This window comes from Dipodomys merriami, unplaced genomic scaffold (assembly GCF_024711535.1).
Source record: "Dipodomys merriami isolate MVZ:Mamm:240054 unplaced genomic scaffold, mDipMer1.0.p SCAF_23, whole genome shotgun sequence".
Taxonomy (NCBI): Eukaryota; Metazoa; Chordata; class Mammalia; order Rodentia; family Heteromyidae; genus Dipodomys; species Dipodomys merriami.
The window spans coordinates 10,109,816-10,125,925 of record NW_027203715.1 but is presented as its reverse complement, the minus strand read 5'-3'; positions in this window follow the sequence as shown (position 1 = coordinate 10,125,925).

Genomic DNA, 16,110 nt, shown 5'->3' with positions numbered 1-16,110 from the left:
TTAGGGTAAGTGTTATGGTAAGGGTTAGGGTGAGGGTTAGGGTTAGGTTTAGGGTTAGTGTTAGGATTAGGGTTTGGGTGAGTGTTAGGGTTAGGGTGAGGGTTAGGGTTAGGATGAGGGTGAGGGTGAGGGTGAGGGTTAGGGTTAGGTTTAGGTTTAGTGTGAGGGTTATGGTGAGGGGTATAGTTAGGCTTAGGTTTAGGGTTAGCATTAGGGTGAATGTGAGGGTGAGGAATATAGTTAGCATCAGGGTAGGGTTAGGGTTATGCTGAGGGTCAGAATGAGTGTTAGGGTTAGGGTTAGGGTTAGGGTGAGTGTTAGGGTTAGCATGAGTTTTAAGGTGAGGGGTAGGGTTAGGGTTAGGGTGAGGGTTAGGGTTAGTGTGTAGTTGAGGCTGAGGATGAGATTTAAAGTGAGGGTAAGGGTGAGTGTGAGGGTGTGGCTTAGGGTTATGTTTATTGTGAGGGTTAGGGTGAGGATGAGAGTAATGATTAGGTTGAGGGTTAGGGTGAGGGGGAGGGTTAGGGTTAGGGTTAAGCTTAGGGTTAGGTTTAGCTTGAGGGTTAGGGTTAATGTTAGGGTTAGGTTTAGAGTAAGGGTTAGGGTTAGGGTTATGGCTAGGATTAGGGTGAGGGTAATGGTTAGGTTATTGTGAGGTTAGGGTTAGTTTTATGGTTAGGGTTAGGGGGAGGGGAAGGTTAATGGTTGAGGTTAGGGTTAGGGTGAGGGTGAGGGTGAGGCTTAGGGTTAGGATTAGGGTTTGGGTTAAGGTTAGGCTGATGGTGAGCTTGAGGGTTAGGGTTAGCCTGAGGGTTAGTTTCAGGGTTAGGTTTAGGTTGAGAGTTAGGGTGAGGGGTAGGTTTAGGGTTAGGGTAAGGGTGAGAGTGAATGGGAGGTTGAGGGTTAGGGTGAGGGTTAAAGTTAGGATGAGGGTAAGGGTTAGAGTTAGGTTTAAGTTGAGGGTTAGGGTGAGGGGTATTGTTAGGGTTAGTGTGAGGCTTATTGTTAGTGTGAGGGTTAGGGTTAGGGTTAGGATTAGGGTTAACGTGAGGGCAAGGGTAAGGGTGAGGGTTAGGATGAGGATGAGGCTTAGGGATAGGGTTAGGGTGAGGGTGAGTGTTAAGGTGAGGATGAAGTTTAGGTTTAGGGTTGGGGTGAGGGTTAGGGTTAGGGTGAAGTTTATGGTTAGGTTTAGATTTAGGGTGAGGTTGAGGTTTAGGGTTAGGTTAAGTGTTAGGGTGAGGGGAAGGTTGAGGGTTAGGGTTAGGGTTTTTTTTAGGGTTAGCGTGAGGGTGAGGGTTAGTGTTAGATTTAGGGTGAGTGTGTGGGTGAGTTTTAGTTATAGGTTTAGGTTTAGTATGAGTGTGAGTATTATGTTTAGTATTAGTGTTAGGATTTGGGTTAGGCATAGAGTTAGGGTGAGATTGAGGGTTAGGGTTTGGGTTAGGGTGAGGATGAGGTTTAGGGTTAGGTTTTGGGTGCGGGTTACGGTTAGGGTGATATTTAGTGTGAGGGTGAGGTTTAGGGTGAGGGTGAGTGTTCGGGTGAGGGTTAGGGTGTGGGTGAGGGTTAGGGTTAGGGTGAGTGTTAGGGTGACAGTGAGTTTGAGGGTTAAGTTTAGGGTAAGGTTTAGGGTTAGTGTTAGGGTGAGGGTGAGTGTTAACGTTTGGTTTAAGATTAGTGTTTTCCTGCCCATGTAATTGTAACTCCTCTGTACAGTATGTTCACAAATAAAGTTAAATTAAATTAAAAAAAAGGTTAGTGTTAGTGTTAGGGTTTTGGTGAGTGTTAGGGTTAGGGTTAGTGTTAGGGTAGGGTGAGGGTAAGGTTTAGGGTTACAGTGAGGGTGAGTGTTAGTGTGAGGGTTAGAGTTAGTGTGAGGGTTAGGTTTAGCATTAGGGTTAGGGTGTACGAGAGGGTAAGGGTAAAGGGGAGGGTTAGGATGAGGATGAGGGTTAGGGTTAGGGTTAGGTTTAGGGTCAGTCTTAGGGTTAGGGTTAGGCTTATGGTGAGCGTGAGGGTGAGGGTTAGGTTTGGGGTAAGGTTTAGTGTGAAGGTTAGGTTTAGGGATAGGTTTAGGTTGAGGGTAAGGGTTATTGTGAGGGTTAGGATAAAGTTGAGAGTTTGGGTGAGGGTTAGGATTATGGTGAGTGTTAGGGTTAGTGTTAGGGTTAGGCTAATGGCTACTGTGAGGGTGAGGGTTAGGGTTAGGATTAAATTTAGGGTTAGGGTTAGGCTGACGGTGAGGGTGAGGGTGAAGGTGAGGGTTATTATTAGGGTTAGGGTGAGGGTAAGTGTTAGAGTGAGGGTTAGGATGAGAGTGAGGGTTAGGGTTAGCCTGAGTGTTAGGGTGAATTTTAGGGTGAGGGTTAGTCTGAGGGGTAGGATTAAGGTTATGGTGAGGTATAGGTTTAGTCTGAGGTTTAGGGTTAGGGTTAACGTTAGGGTTAGAGTGAGGGTGAGGGTGAGATTTAGGGTTAGTTTGAGGATTAGGGTTAGGTTTAAGGTTAGGTTTAGGGTTAGGGTGAGCGGTAGGGTTAGGGTTAGGTTTAGGGTTATGGTTAGTGTGAGGGTTAGGATTAGGGTTGGGGTTAGTGTTAGTGTGAGTGTAAGGGTTAGGGTGAGTGTTAGGGTGAGGGTTAGGGTTAGGGTGATATCTATGGTGAGGGTGAGGGTTAAGGTTAGGGTTACGTTTAGGGTTAGCGTTAGGGTGATGGTTAGGGTGCAATTTAGGTTTAGGACTAGTGTTAGGTTTAGGGTTAGGCTTAGGATGAGTGTGAGGATGAGGTTGAGGGTGAGGGTTATGGTTAGGTTTAGTGTGGGGGTTAGAGTTAGTGTGATGATTAAGGTGAGGGAGAGGTTTAGGTTTAGGGTGAGGATTAGGGTGTGGGTGAGGGTTATTGTTAGGATGAGGGTTAGGTTGCAATTTAGGGATAGGGTAAGGGTTAGGATTAGTGTGAGGGTTATGATTAGGGTTAGAGTGAGTGTAAGAGTTAGAGAGAAGTTTAGGGTGAGGGAGTGGGTTAGAGTTAGCCTTAGGTTTAGGGTAAGGTTTAGGGTTAGCTTTAGGATTAGGGTTAGGGTGAGGGTGAGGGCTAGGGTTAGGGTTAGGGTGAGTTTTAGGGTGAGGGTTAGGGTTAGGGTGAAGATTAGGGTGAGGGTGAGATTTAGGGTGAGGAATGTGTGTTAGGGTTAGGGTTAGGGTTATGCTGAGGATGATGGTGAGTGTGAGTGTTAGAGTTAGGTTTAGGGTGATGGTTACGTTTAGTGTGTGGGTTAGGGTGAGGGTTAGAGTGAGTGTGAGGGTTAGGGTTAGGGTGAGTGTTAGGGTTCAGTTTAGGGTTAGGGTGAGGGTGAGAGTGAGGGTTAGGGTGTGGGTGAGGTTGAGCTTGAGGTTGAGGTTGAAGGTGAGGGTTAGGGTTAGGTTTAGTGTTAGGGTGAGAGTGAGGGTGTGGGGTAGGTTTAGGATTAGGGTTAGGTTTAGTGTTATGCTGAGGTTGAGGGTGAGGGTGAGGGTGAGGGTTAAGGTTAGGGTTAGGGTGTAGGTTAGGGTTAGTGCGATAGTTAGGGTGAGGGTGAGTGTTAGGGTTAGGTTGAGAATTAGTGTGAGCGTGAGGTTTAGGAATAAGGTTAGATTGAGGGTTAGGGTGAGGGTGAGTGTAAGGGTTAGTGTGAGAGTTATTGTGACCGTGAGTTTTAGAGTTAGGGTTATGGTTAGAGTTAGGGTGAGGGTGAGTCTGAGGTTGAGGGTGAGTGTTAGGGTTAGGGTGAGTATTAGGGATAGGATTACTGTTAGGGTGAGGGCTAGGGTGAAGGTGAGGGTTAGGGTTAGGGTGAGGGTTAAGGTTGGGTTGAGGATCAGGGTTAGGGTTAGGGTGAGGGTGAGTTTTAGGTTGACTGTGAGGGTGAGTGTGAGGATGAGGGTTAGGGTTAGGTTTAGGGTGAGGGTGAGAGTGAGGTTTAGGGTTAGGATTAGTGTTAGGGTTAGGTTTAGGCTGAGGGTGAGGGTGAGGGTGAGCGTTAGGTTAAGGGTTAGGGTGATGGTTAGGTTTAGTGTGAGTGTTGGGTGAAAGGGAGGGTTAGGGTTAGTGTTAGGGTTAGGGTGAGGGTGAGGGTTAGGGTGAGGGTGAGGGTTAGTGTGAAGGAGAGGGTTAGGGTTACGGTGAGGATTAGGGTTAGGATTAGGGTTAGGGTGAGGGCTAAGATGAGGGTGAGGGTGAGGTTTAGGGTTAGGTTGAGGGTTAGGTTTAGGGTGAGGTTGAGGGTTAGCGTGAGCGGTATTGTTAGGTTAGTTTGAGTGTAAGGTTTAGTGAGAGGGTTTGGGTTAGGTTTAGGTTTATTTTTACGGTTAGGATTAGGTTTAGGGTGAGGGTGAGTTTGAGGGTGAGAGTTATGTTTAGTGTTAGGGTTAGGCTGAGTTTGAGGGTGAGGGTGAGGGTTAGGGTTAGGTTTTGGGTTAGGGTTATGATTAGGCTGAGTGTGAGGGTTAGGGTGAGGGTTTACGGCTAGTGTTAGGGTGAGGGTTAGGGTTAGGGTGAGGGTTAGGTTTAGGTTTAGGATGAGGCTTAGGTTGAGGTGTAGGGTGAGGGTTAGGGTGAACAATAGGGTTAATTTGTGGGTTAGGGTGAGGTTTAGGTTTAGGGTTTGGTTGAGGGTGAGGTTTAGTTTAGGTTTTGGGTTAGGGTTATTATTAGGCTGAGTGTGAGGGTGAGGGTGAGGGTTAGGGTTAGTATTAGGGTGATGGTTAGGGTTAGGGTGAGGGTTAGGTTTTGGTTTAGGATGAGGCTTAGGTGGAGGTGAAGGGTGAGGGTTAGGGTGAGCATTATGTTTACTTTGTGGGTTAGGGTGAGGTTTAGGGTTAGGGTTAAGGTGAGGGTGAGGGTTAGGGATAGGATTAGGGTGAGGGTAAGATTTAGGGTGAGGGTTAGGGTTAGAGTGAGAATAAGGGTTAGGGTGAGGGTGAGGGTTAGTGTTAGCATTAGGGTTAGGGTGAGGGTAGGGTTCGGCTTAGGGTGAAGGTGAGGGTTAGGGTGAGTGTGAGGGTTAGGTTTAGGTGAGGGTAAGTGTTAGGGTGAGAGTGAGCATGAGGATGAGTGTTTTAGTTAGGAAAGTGTTAGGGTTAGGGTTAGGGTGAGGATTAGGGTGAGGGTGAGGTTTAGGTTTACGCAAAGGTTTAGGGTTAGGGGTAAGGTGAGGGTTACGGTTAGGGTTATATTAAGGGTGAGGATGAGTGTTAGGATTCGGTTTCGGGTTCGGGTGAGTGTAGGGTTAAGGTTAGGATGAGGATGAGGGTGAGGGTGAGGGTTAGGGTGAGGATTAGGGTGCGGGTTAGGGAGAGGGTGAGGGTGAGGGTGAGGTTTAGGGTTAGGGTTAGGGTGAGGGTGAGAGTGAAGTTTAGGGTTAGGATTAGAGTTTGGGTTAGTGTTAGGCTGAGGGTGAAGGTGAGAGTGAGGGTTAGGGTTAGGTTATGGTGAAGGTTAGGTTTAGTGTGAGGGTTAGGGTGAAAGTGATGTTTAGGGTTAGAGTTAGGTTTAGGGTTAGGTTGAGGGTTAGGGTAAGGGTTAGGGTTAGTCTGAGGGTGAGGGTTAGGGTTAAGTGAGGATTAGGGTTAGGATTAGTTTTAGGGTGAGGGTGAGCATTAGGCTTAGGGTGAGGGTGAGGTTTAGGTTTAGGGTTATGGAGATGTTAGGATGAGTGTGAGGCTTAGGCTTAGGGTTAGGGTGAGGGTTAGGCTGAGGGTGAGGGTTAGGGTGAGGGCTACAGTTAGGGTTAGTGTGAGAGTAAGGTTTAGTGAGAGAGTTAGTGTTAGGCTTAAGTTTACGGTTTTTTTTATGGTTAGGTTTAGGTTTAGGGTTAGGCTGAGTGTGAGTGTGAGAGTTATATTTAGTGTTAGGGTTAGGGTGATGGTGAGGGTTAAAATTAGGGTTAGTGTTAGGATTAGGTTTGGGGTTAGGTTTCGGGTGAGGGTCAGGTTTAGAGTTAGGATTAGGGTGAGGGTGAGGTTTAGGGTTAGGCTGAAGGTGAGTGTGAGGGTGAGGGTTAGGGTTAGGGTTAGTGTGAGCATAAGTGTTATGTTGAGGGTTAGGGTTAGGGTTAAAATAAGTGTTAGGGTGAGGGTTAGTGTGAGGGTGAGTATTAGGGTTAACATTAGGCTTAGGGTGCGGGTTAGGGTATGTATGACTATACGGGTTAGTAGAGGGTAAGGGTTAGGATGAGGGTTAGGCTGCGGGTGAGGTTTAGGGATAGCATTAGGGTTAGGGTGAGGGTAAGGGTGAGGGTGAGGGTTAGGATTAGCATTAGTGTTAGGGTTAGGGTTAGGGTGAGGCTTATGGTTAGGGTTAGGGTGAGGGTGAGTGTTAGGGTAAGGGTGAGGGTTAGTTTTAGTGTGAGGGTTAGGGTTAGGGTTAGAGTTATGGTGAGGGTAAGGGTTAGGGTGAGTGTTAGGGTTAGATTGAGGGTGAGGGTGAGGGTGAGCGTGAGCGTTAGTGTTAGGCTGTGAGTGAGGGTGAGCGTGAGTGTTAGGGTTAGGATTAGGGTTAGGATTAGTGTTAGGCTGTGGGTGAGGGTGAAGGAGAGGGTGAGGTTTAGGGTTAGTGTTAGGGTGAGGGTTAGGTTGAGGGTGAGGTTTAGGGTGCGGGTGAGTGTTGGGTTAGGGTGAGGATTATGGTTAGGATTAGGGTTAGTGTGAGGGCTAAGGTGAGGGTGAGGGATAGGGTAAGGTTTAGGGTTAGGGTTAGATTGAGGATTAGGGTTAGCGTGAGGGTGTGGGTTCAGGTGTGGTTTAGGGTTCGGGTTAGGGTGAGAGTTAGGATTAGTGTGAGGGAAAGGGTTAGTGTTATTTTTATGGTTAGGGTTAGGTTGAGGGTGATTGTGAGGGTTAGAGTTAGGGTTAGGTTAGGGTGAGGTTGAGGGTGAGGGTAAGGGTGAGGGTGAATGTTTTAGTTAGGAAAGTGTTAGGGTTAGGTTTAGGGTGAGGATTATGGTGACCGTGAGGATTAGGGTGAAGGTTAGGGTTTGGGTGAGGTTTAGGGTGAGAGTTCGGGATAGGATTTGTGTTAGGTTTAGGGTGAGGGTGAGTGTGAGTGTGAGGGTTAGGGTTAGGTTTAGGGTGAGGTTGAGGGTAAGGGTTAGGTTTAGGATTAGAGTTAGGGTTAGGGTTAGCATGAGGGTAAGGGTGAGGGTGAGGGCGAGTGGGAGCGTGAGGTTTAGGGTGAGGGTGAGGGCTAGGGTGAGGGTGAAGTTTAGGGTGAGGTTTAGGGTGAGGGACAGGGATAGGGTTTGGGTGAGGATTAGAGTTAGTGTGAGGGTTTGGATTAGGGTTAAATTTAGGGTTAGGGTGAGGATAAGGGTTAGGGTGAGGGTTAGGGTGACGGTGAGGGTTAGGGTTAGCGTCAGGGTTAGGGTAAGGGTTAGGTTGAAGGTAAGTGTGAGGGGGAGGTTTAGGGTTAGGATTAGGGTGAGGGTGAGGGTGACGGTTAGTGTGAGGGTTAAGGTTAGTGTTAGGGTTAGGCTTAGGATTAGGTTTAGTGTGAGGGTTAGGGTGAGGGTTAGGTTTAGTGTGAGGGTTAGGGTGAGGGTTAGGGTAAGGATGAGGTTTAGGGTTAGTGTGAGGGTAAGAGTTAGGGTGAGGGTTAGGGTCACGGTGAGCATTAGGGTTAGGGTGAGGGGGAGTTTTAGGCTTAGGGTTAGGGTTAGGGTGAGGTTGAGGATTAGGGTTAGTGTTAGGGAGACGTTTAGGGTGAGGGTGGGGGTTAGGCTTAGGGTTAGGGTGAGGGTTAGGTTTAGTGTGATGGTTAGGGTGAGGGTGAGGGTAAGGATTAGGGTGAGAGTTAAGTTGAGGGTGACGGTTAGGATTAGGGTTAGGGTTAGGGTGACAGCTAGGTTGAGGTTGAGCTTTAGTGTGAGGGTCAGGTTGAGGGTGAGGGTTTTGGTTCTGTAAGGGTTGGATTAGGATAAGGGTTAGGGTTAGGGTTATGGTGAGGGTTAGGTTGAGGGGTAGGGTTAGGGTTAGTGTGTGGGTTAGGTTGAGGGTTAAGATTAGGGTGAGGGTGAGATTCTGGGTAAGGTTGAGGGTGAGGTTCTGGGTTAGGTTGAGGGTGAGGGTTAGGTTGAGGCGCATGTTTAGGCTTAGTGTGAGCGTTAGGTTGAGGGTGAGGGTTAGGGTGAGTGTTCGGGTTAGGGTTAAGATTAGGGTTAGGGTTAGGGTGACAGCTAGATTGAGGGTGAGGTTTAGGGTGAGGGTGAGTTTGAGGGTGAGGGTATTGGTTAGGTAAGAGTTGGGTTAGGATTAGGGTTATGGTTAGGGTTAGTGTGAGGGGTAGGTTTAGGGTTAGGGTGAGGGTGAGGTTTAGTGTGAGGGTTAGGGTGAGGGTAAAGGTTAGGGTAAGGGTGATGTTAAGGGTTAGGGTGAGGGTCAGGGTTAGGTTGAGGGGTAGTTTTAGGCTTAGGTTAAGCATTAGGGTTAGGTTGAGGGTTCGGGTGAGGGTTAGGTTTTGGGTTAGTTTTAGTGTGAGGGTAATGGTTAGGGTTAGGATTAGGGTGAGGGTAAGTGTTAGGGTGATGGTTAGGGTGAGGGTTAGTGTTAGGTTTAAGAAAGGTTTACGGTGAGGGTGAGGGTGAGGGTTAAGTTTAGGGTGAACTTTAGTGTCAGGGTGAGGATTGGGTTGAGCCGTAGGTTTAGGGTTAGGGATAGCGTTAGGGTTAGGGTGAGGGTTGTGTTGAGTGTTAGGGTTAGGGTTAGGTAACTGTGAGGGTGAAGATTAGGTTTAGGATTAGGTTTAGGGTTATGGTGACAGCTAGGTTGAGGGTGAGGCTTAGGGTGAGGGTGAATTTGAGGGTGAGGGTTTTGGTTAGGTAAGGGTTGGGTTAGGATTAGGGTTAGGGGTAGGGTGAGGTTTAGGGTGAGGTTTAGGGTTAGGGTTAGGGTGAGCGTGAATTTTAGTGGGAGGGTTAGCTTGAGGGTAATTGTTAGGGTAAGGGTGAAGTAAAGGATTAGGGTGAGGGTTAGGGTGAGGGTGAGGGTTAGGTTGAGGTTAGTTTTAGTGTTAGGTTGAGGGTTTGGGTGAGGGTTAGGGTTAGGGATACGTTTAGTGTGAGGGCGAGGGTTAGGTTAGGATTAGGGTGAGGGTAAGTGTTAGGGTGAGGTTTAGGATGAGGGTTAGTGTTAGGTTCAGGAAAGGTTTAGGGTGAAGGTGAGGGTGCGGGTTAGGGTTAGGGTGAAGTTTAGGGTGAGGGTTAGTGTTAGGGTGAGCGTTATGGTTAGGTTTAGGGTTAGGGTTATGGTTAGGGTGAAGGTTAGTGTTAGGGTTAGGAAAAGTTTAGGGTGAGTTTGAGGGTGAGGGTTAGGGTTAGGGTGAGGGTTAGGGTGAGGGTTAGGGTTCGGTTTAGGGTTAGGATTAGGGTGAAGGTTTTGGTTCTGGCGAGCGTTAAGGTTAGGGTTAGTGTTAGGGTGATGGTTAGGATTAGGGTTAGGTTACTGTGAAGGTGAGGGTTAGGGTTAGGATTAGGGTTAGGGTTAGGGTGACAGCTAGGATGAGGTTGAGGTATAGGGTGAGGGTGAGGTTGAGGGTGAGGGTTTTGGTTAGGTAAGGGTTGGGTTAGGTTTAGGATTATGGTTAGGGTTAGGGTGAGTTTTAGTGTGAGGGGTAGGGTTAGGGTTTAGGTGAGGGTGAGAATTAGGGTGAGGGTAAAGTTTAGGGTAAGGTTGAGCTTAAGGGTTAGGGTGAGGGTTAGGGTGAGTGTGAGGGATAGGTTGAGGCATAGTTTTAGGGTTAGGGTGAGCGTTAGGTTTAGGTTGAGTGTTCGGGTGAGGGTTAGGTTTAGGGTTAGTTTTAGTGTGAGGGTGAGGGTTAGGGTTAGGATTAGGAAAGGTTTCGGGTGAGGGTGAGGGTTAGTGTTAGGGTGAGGGTTAGGGTTAGGGTGAGGTTTATGGTGAGGGTTAGCGTTAGGGTTAGGGTTAGTGTGAGGGTGAGGGTTAGGGTTAGGGTGAGCGTTAGGGTTAGGGTGAGGGTTAGGGTGCGGGTGAAGATTAGGTTTAGGGTGACAGCTTGGTTGAGGGTGAGGTTTAGGGTGAGGGTGAGGTTGAGGGTGAGGGTTTTGGTTAGGTAAGGGTTGGGTTAGGATTAGGGTTATGGTTATGGTTAGGGTGAGGTTTCGTGTGAGGGCTAGGGTGAGGGTTAAGGTTAGGATAAGGGTGACGTTAAGGGTTAGGTTGAGGTTTAGGGTGAGGGTGCGGGTTAGGTTGAGTGGTAGTTTTAGGGTTAGGTTGAGCGTTAGGGTTAGGTTTAGTGTGAGGGTGAGATTTAGGGTTAGGATTAGGGTGAGAGTAAGTGTTAGGGTGAGGGTTAGTGTGAGGGTTAGTGTTAGGGTTAGGAATGGTTTAGGGTGAGGGTGAGGGTGAGGGTTGGTGTTAGGGTTAGTGTGAATGTGAGGGTGAGGGTGAGGGTTAGGCTTGGGATTAGGTTTAGGGTTAGTGTTAGGCTGTGGGTGAGGGTGAGGTCGAGGGTGAGGGTTAAGATTAGTGTTAGGGTGTAGTTTAGGTTTGGTGTGATGGTTAGGTTGAGGGTGAGTGTAAGGGTTAGGGTGAGAGTTAGTGTGAGCGTGAGGTTTAGGGTTAGGGTTAGGGTGAGTGTTAGGTTGAGGGTGAGGGTTAGGGTGCGGGTGAGTCTTAGGGTTAGTGTGAGGATTAGGGTTAGGATTAGGGTTAGGGTGTGAGCTAAAATGAGGGTGAGGGTTAGGGTAAGTTTTAGGGTTAGGGTTAGATTGAGGCTTAGGGTTAGTGTGAGGGTGTCTGTTAGGATGTGGTTTAGGGTTCGGGTTAGGTTGAGGGTTAGGATTAGTGTGAGGGTAAGGGTTAGGGTTATTTTTAGGGTTAGGTTTAGGTTGAGGGTGAGTGTGGGTTTAGAGTTAGGTTTAGGTTAGGGTGAGGTTGAGGGTGTGGCTTAGAATAAGGGTGAGTGTTTTTGTTAGGAAAGTGTTAGGGTTAGGGTTAGGGTGAGGATTATGGTGACATTGAGGATTAGGGTGAAGGTTAGGGATTGGGTGAGGTTTAGGGTGAGATTTTGGGATAGGATTAGGGTTAGGGTTAGGGTGAGGTTCAGTGTCCGGGTGAGGGTTAGGGCTAGGGTTAGGGTGAGGTTGAGGGTAAGGGTTAGGTTTAGTATTAGGGTTAGGGTTAGTGTGAAGGTAAGGTTTAGGGTGAGGTTGAGGGTGAGCGTGAGGTTTAGAGTGAGGGTGAGGGCTAGGGTGAGGGTGAAGGTTAGGGTGATGTTTAGGGTGAGGAACAGGGATAGGGTTAGGCTGAGGTTTAGAGTTAGTGTGAGGGATTGGATTAGGGTTAAGTTTAGGGTTAGGGTGAGGATAAGGGTTTGGGTGAGGGTTAGGGTGAGGGTTAGGGTTAGCGTCAGGGTTAGGGTAAGGTTTAGGTTGAAGTTAAGTGTGAGGGTGAGGGTTAGGGTTAGGGGTAGTCTTAGGGTGAGGGTTAGGGTTAGGGTTAGGGTGAGGGTGAGGGTTAGGGTGAGGGTTAAGGTTAGGGTTAGGGTTAGAATTAGGGTTAGGGTTAGGTTTAGGGTGAGGGTGACGGTTAGGGTTAGGGTTAGGTTTAGGGTGAGGGTTAGGGTGAGGGTTAAGGTTAGGGTGAGTGTGAGGGTCTGGGTTAGGGTGAGGGTTAGGGTGAGGGTGAGGGTTAGGTTTAGCTGTAGGTTTAAGGTTAGGGTGAGCATTAGGGTTAGTGTGAGGGTTAGGGTGAGTGTTAGGGTTAGGGTTAGGGTACTGTGAGGGTGAGGGTTAGGATTATGATTAGGGTTAGGTTTGGGGTGACAGCTAGGTTGAGGGGGAGGTTTATGGTGAAGGGGAGGTTGAGGGTGAAAGTTTTGGTTAGGTAAGTGTTGGGTAATGATTAGGGTTAGTGTGAGGTTTAGGGTGAGGGGTTAGGGTTAGGGTTAGGGTTCGTGTGAAGGTGAGGTTTCATGTGAGGGTTAGGGTGAAGGTGAGGGTTGGGTTGAGAGGTAGTTTTAGGGTTAGGTTGAGCGTTAGGGTTAGGTTGAGGGTTCGGGTGAGGGTTAGGGTTAGGTTTAGGAAAGTTTTAGGGTGAGGGTGAGGGTGATGATAAGGCTTAGGGTGAGGGTTAGGGTGAGGGTTAGGGTTAGGGTTAGGCTTAGTGGTAGGGTGAAGGTTAGGGTGAGGGATAGTGTTAGGGTTAGGAAAGTTTTAGGGTGAGGGTGAGGGTGAGGGTTAGGGTTAGGGTGAGTTTCAGGTTGAGGGTTAGGGTTAGGGTTAGGCTTAGTGTGAGGGTGAGGGTTAGGATTAGGGTTAGCTTTAGGGTTAGGGTGAGGGTTAGGGTGAGGATTAGGGCTAGGGTTAGTTTACTGTGAGGGTGAGCGTTAGGGTTATGATTAGGGTTAGGATTAGGGTCACAGCTAGGATGAGGGTGAGGGTGAGTTTGATGGTGAGGGTTTTGGTTAGGTAAGGGTTGGTTTAGGATTAGGGTTAGTGTTAGGGTTAGGGTGAGGTTTAGGTTGAGGGATAGGTTTAGGGTTAGGGTGAGGGTGAGGTTTAGTGTGAGAGTTAGGGTGAGAGTTAAGGTTAGGGTGAGGGTGAGGTTAAGGGTTAGGGTGAGGTTTAGGGGGAGGGGGAGGGCTAGGTTGAGGGGTAGTTTTAGGGTTACATTGAGCGTTAGGGTTAGGTTTAGGATTTGGGTGAGGGTTAGGGTTAGGGTTAGGTTTAGTGTGAGGGTGAGGTTTAGGGTTAAGATTAGGGTGAGGGTAAGTGTTAAGGTGAGGTTTAGGGTGAGGGTTAGGGTTAGTCTGAGGATTAGGGTGAGTGTGATGGTAAGGGTTAGAGTGAGTGTTAGGGTTAGGGTGAGGTTTGGGGTTAGGTTTAGGGTTAGGGTGAGGGTTAGGGTGAGGTTTAGGGTTAGGGTTAGTGTGACCGTTAAATTAGTGTGAGGGTTAGGGTTAGTTTTAGGGTTAGAGTGAGGGCAAGGGTTAGGGTGAAAGTGAGGGGTAGTGTTAGCGTGTTAGAGTGAGGTTTAGGGTGACTGTTAGGGTTAGGATCAGGGTTAGGTTTAGGGGTATTGTTAGGTTGAGTGTTAGGGTTAGGGTGAGGTTTAGGGATATGGTTAGGGTTAGGGTAAGTTTGAGGTTGAGGGTTAGGATTAGGGTGAGGTTTAGATTTAGACTGAGGATGAGGGAGAGTGTTAGGGTTAGGATTAGGGTCATGGTTAGTTTGAGACTGAAGGTTAGGGTAAGGGTGAGTGTGAGGGTGAGGGTTAGGGTTAGGGTTAGTGTTAGGGTGAGGGTGAGGGTTATTGTTAGGTACAGGGTTACTGTTAGGGCTAGGGTGAGGGTGAGATTTAGGGTTAGGTTTAGGGTGAGAGTTAGGTTGACGGTGAGGTTTAGGGTTGGGGTTAGGTTGTGGGTTAGGATTAAGGTGAGGGTTAGGTTGAGGGTGAGTGTTAGGTTTAGGTTTAGGTATAGGGTGAGGATTAGGGTGAGGGTTAGGGTTATGGTGAAGGTTAGGGTGAGGGGTAGGGTTAGGGTTAGGAGGAGGGTTAGGGTTAGTGTGAGGTTTAAGGTAAGGGTTACGGTTAGTGTGAGGGTAACTTTTAAGGTGAAGGTGAGGGTTTGTGGGAGGGTTAGTTTTTGGGTTAGGGAAAGGGTGAGGAAAAGGTTGAAGGTTAGGGTTAGTGTTAGGTTTATTGTGAAGTTTGGTGTGAGTGTTACGGTTAGGGTTAGTGTTAGTGTGAGGATTAGGTTTAGGATTAGGGTTAGGGTATGGATGAGGGTAAGGGTTAGGGTGAGGTTTAGGGTGAGGGTGAAGGTTAGGGTTAGCGTTAGGGTTAAGGTGAGGGTTAGGGTGAGGTTTAGGGTTAGAGTTAGGTTTAAGGTAAGGGTTAGGTTTAGGGTTAGAGTTAGGGTGAGGGTGTGGGAGAGTGTTAACGTGAGAGTGAGGGTTAGGTTTAGGGTTAGGGTGATTATTAGGTTGAGGCAGATATTTAGGTTGAGGGTGAGGGTGAACGTGAAGGTTACGCTTAGGGTGTGGTTGAAGCTTAAGCTTAGCGTGAGTGTTAGGGTGACGGTGAGAGTTAGGGTGAGTGTTTCTGTGAGGTTTTAAGTGAGGGTTAGGATTAGGGTAAGATTTAGGGTTAATGTGAGGGTTAGGGTTAGGTTTAGGGTGAGGGTTAGGTTAAGGGTGAGAGTTAGGGTTAGTGTTAGGGTGAGGGTGAGGATGAGGGTTAGGGTAAGGGTTAGGTTTAGGGTGAGGGTGAGGGTGAGGTTTAGGGTTAGTATTAGTGTTAGGATTAGGGTTAAGCTGAGGGTGAGGGTGAGGGCTGGTTTGAGGGTGAGAGTTAGGGTGAGGGTGAGGGTGAGCTTGAGGTTGAGTATTTTGGTTATGTAATGGTTAGGATGAGGCTTAGGGTGAGGACTAGGTTGAGGGTGAGGGTGAGTGTTAGGTTTAGGATTAGGGTTAGGGTTAGGGTTAGGCTGAAGTTGAGGGTCAGGGCTAGGCTCAGAGTGAGGTTTAGGGTTAGGATTAGGGTTAGGGTTAGGGTTAGGCTGAGGGTCAGGGTGAGGGCTAGGGTGAGGGTGAGGGTGAGGGCTAGCGTTAGGATTAGGGTTAGGGTTAGGGAGAGGCTGAGATTGAGGGTGAGGGTGAGGGATAGTGTTAGGGGAGCTTTAGGATTAGGGTTAGGTATAGGGGAGGGTTAGGGTTAGGGTTAGGTTGAGTTTTAGGGTTAGGGTTAGGGTTAGGTTGAGTTTTAGGGTTAAGATGACGGTTAGGGTGAGGGTGAGGGTTAGGGTTAGGTTTAGGGTGAGTGTTAGATTTACTGTGAGGGTTTGGTTTAGGGTTAAGTTTAGTATGAGGTTGAGGGTCAGGGTTAGGTTGAGGGTGATGTTTAGGGTGAGGGTGAGGGTTTGGGTGACGGTGAAGGTTAGGGTGAGGGTCAGGGTTAGGCTGTGGGTTAAGGTAAAGGTTAGGTTTAGGGTTAGGTTTAATGTGAGGGTTAGGGTTATGGTTAGGGTTAGGGTGAGAGCAAGGTTTAGGGTGAGGGTTAGGGTGATGGTGAGGGTCAGGGTTAGCGTTATCGTGAGGGTTAGGTTTATGGTGAGGGTTAAGGTTAGGGTTAGGGTTAGGGTGAGCGTTTGGGTTAGGGTTAGGGTTAGAGTTAGGGAGAGGGTCAGGGCTGGGTTTAGGATTAGGGTTAGGTTTAGGGTGAGGCTGAGAATGAAGGTGAGGGTGAGGGTGAATGTTAGATTTAGGATGAGGATTAGAGTTCGGGTTAGGGAGAGGATTAGGGTGAGGTGTAGGTTTAGGGTGAGGGTGAGGGTTAGGGTTAGTGTGAGGGTTAGAGTTAGGTTTAGGGTTAGAGTTAGGTTGAGGGTAAGGGTTAGGTTGAGGGTTATGGGGAGGGTCAGGGTTAGGGTAAAGGTTAGGGTTAGGGTGAGGATTAGGGTGATGTTTAGGTATAGGCTTAGAGTGAGAGTTAGGGTTAGGGAAGGGTTAGGGTTAGTGTGAGGGTTAGGGTTAGGGTTAGGATTAGGCTGAGGGTAACTGTTAGGTTGAGATTTAGGGTGAGGGTGAGGATTAGGGTTAGGGTTAGTGTGAGAGTTAGAATGAGGGTTAGGGTGAAGGTTAGGTTTAGGGTGAGGGTTAGATTGAGGGTTAGTGTTAAAGGTTAGGGTTAGGTTTAGGGTGAGGTTAAGGTTTAGCTTGAGCGTTAGGCTTAAGGTTATGGTGAGGGGTACGTTGAGAGTTAGGGTTAGGGTGAGGGTGAGGTTTAGGGTAAGAATTCGGGTTAGGGTTTGTGTTAGGGTTAGGCTGAGGTTTAGAGTGAGGGTGAGGGTTATACTTAGGGTGAGGATTACGGTTAGTGTTAGTGTTAGGGTTAGTGTGAGTGTGAGGGTTAGGGTTAGGATTAGGTTGAGGAATAGGGTTAGGTTTAGGGTCAGTGTGAGGTTTAGCTTTAGGGTTCATGTTTCGGTTCGGGTGAGGGTGAGGGAGAGCGTTATATATAGGATTAGGTTTAGGGTTAGTTTTAGGCTTAGAGTGAGGGTGAGGGTGATGGTTAGGGTTAGGTGAGGGTTAGGATTAGGGTTAGGTTTAGGGTTA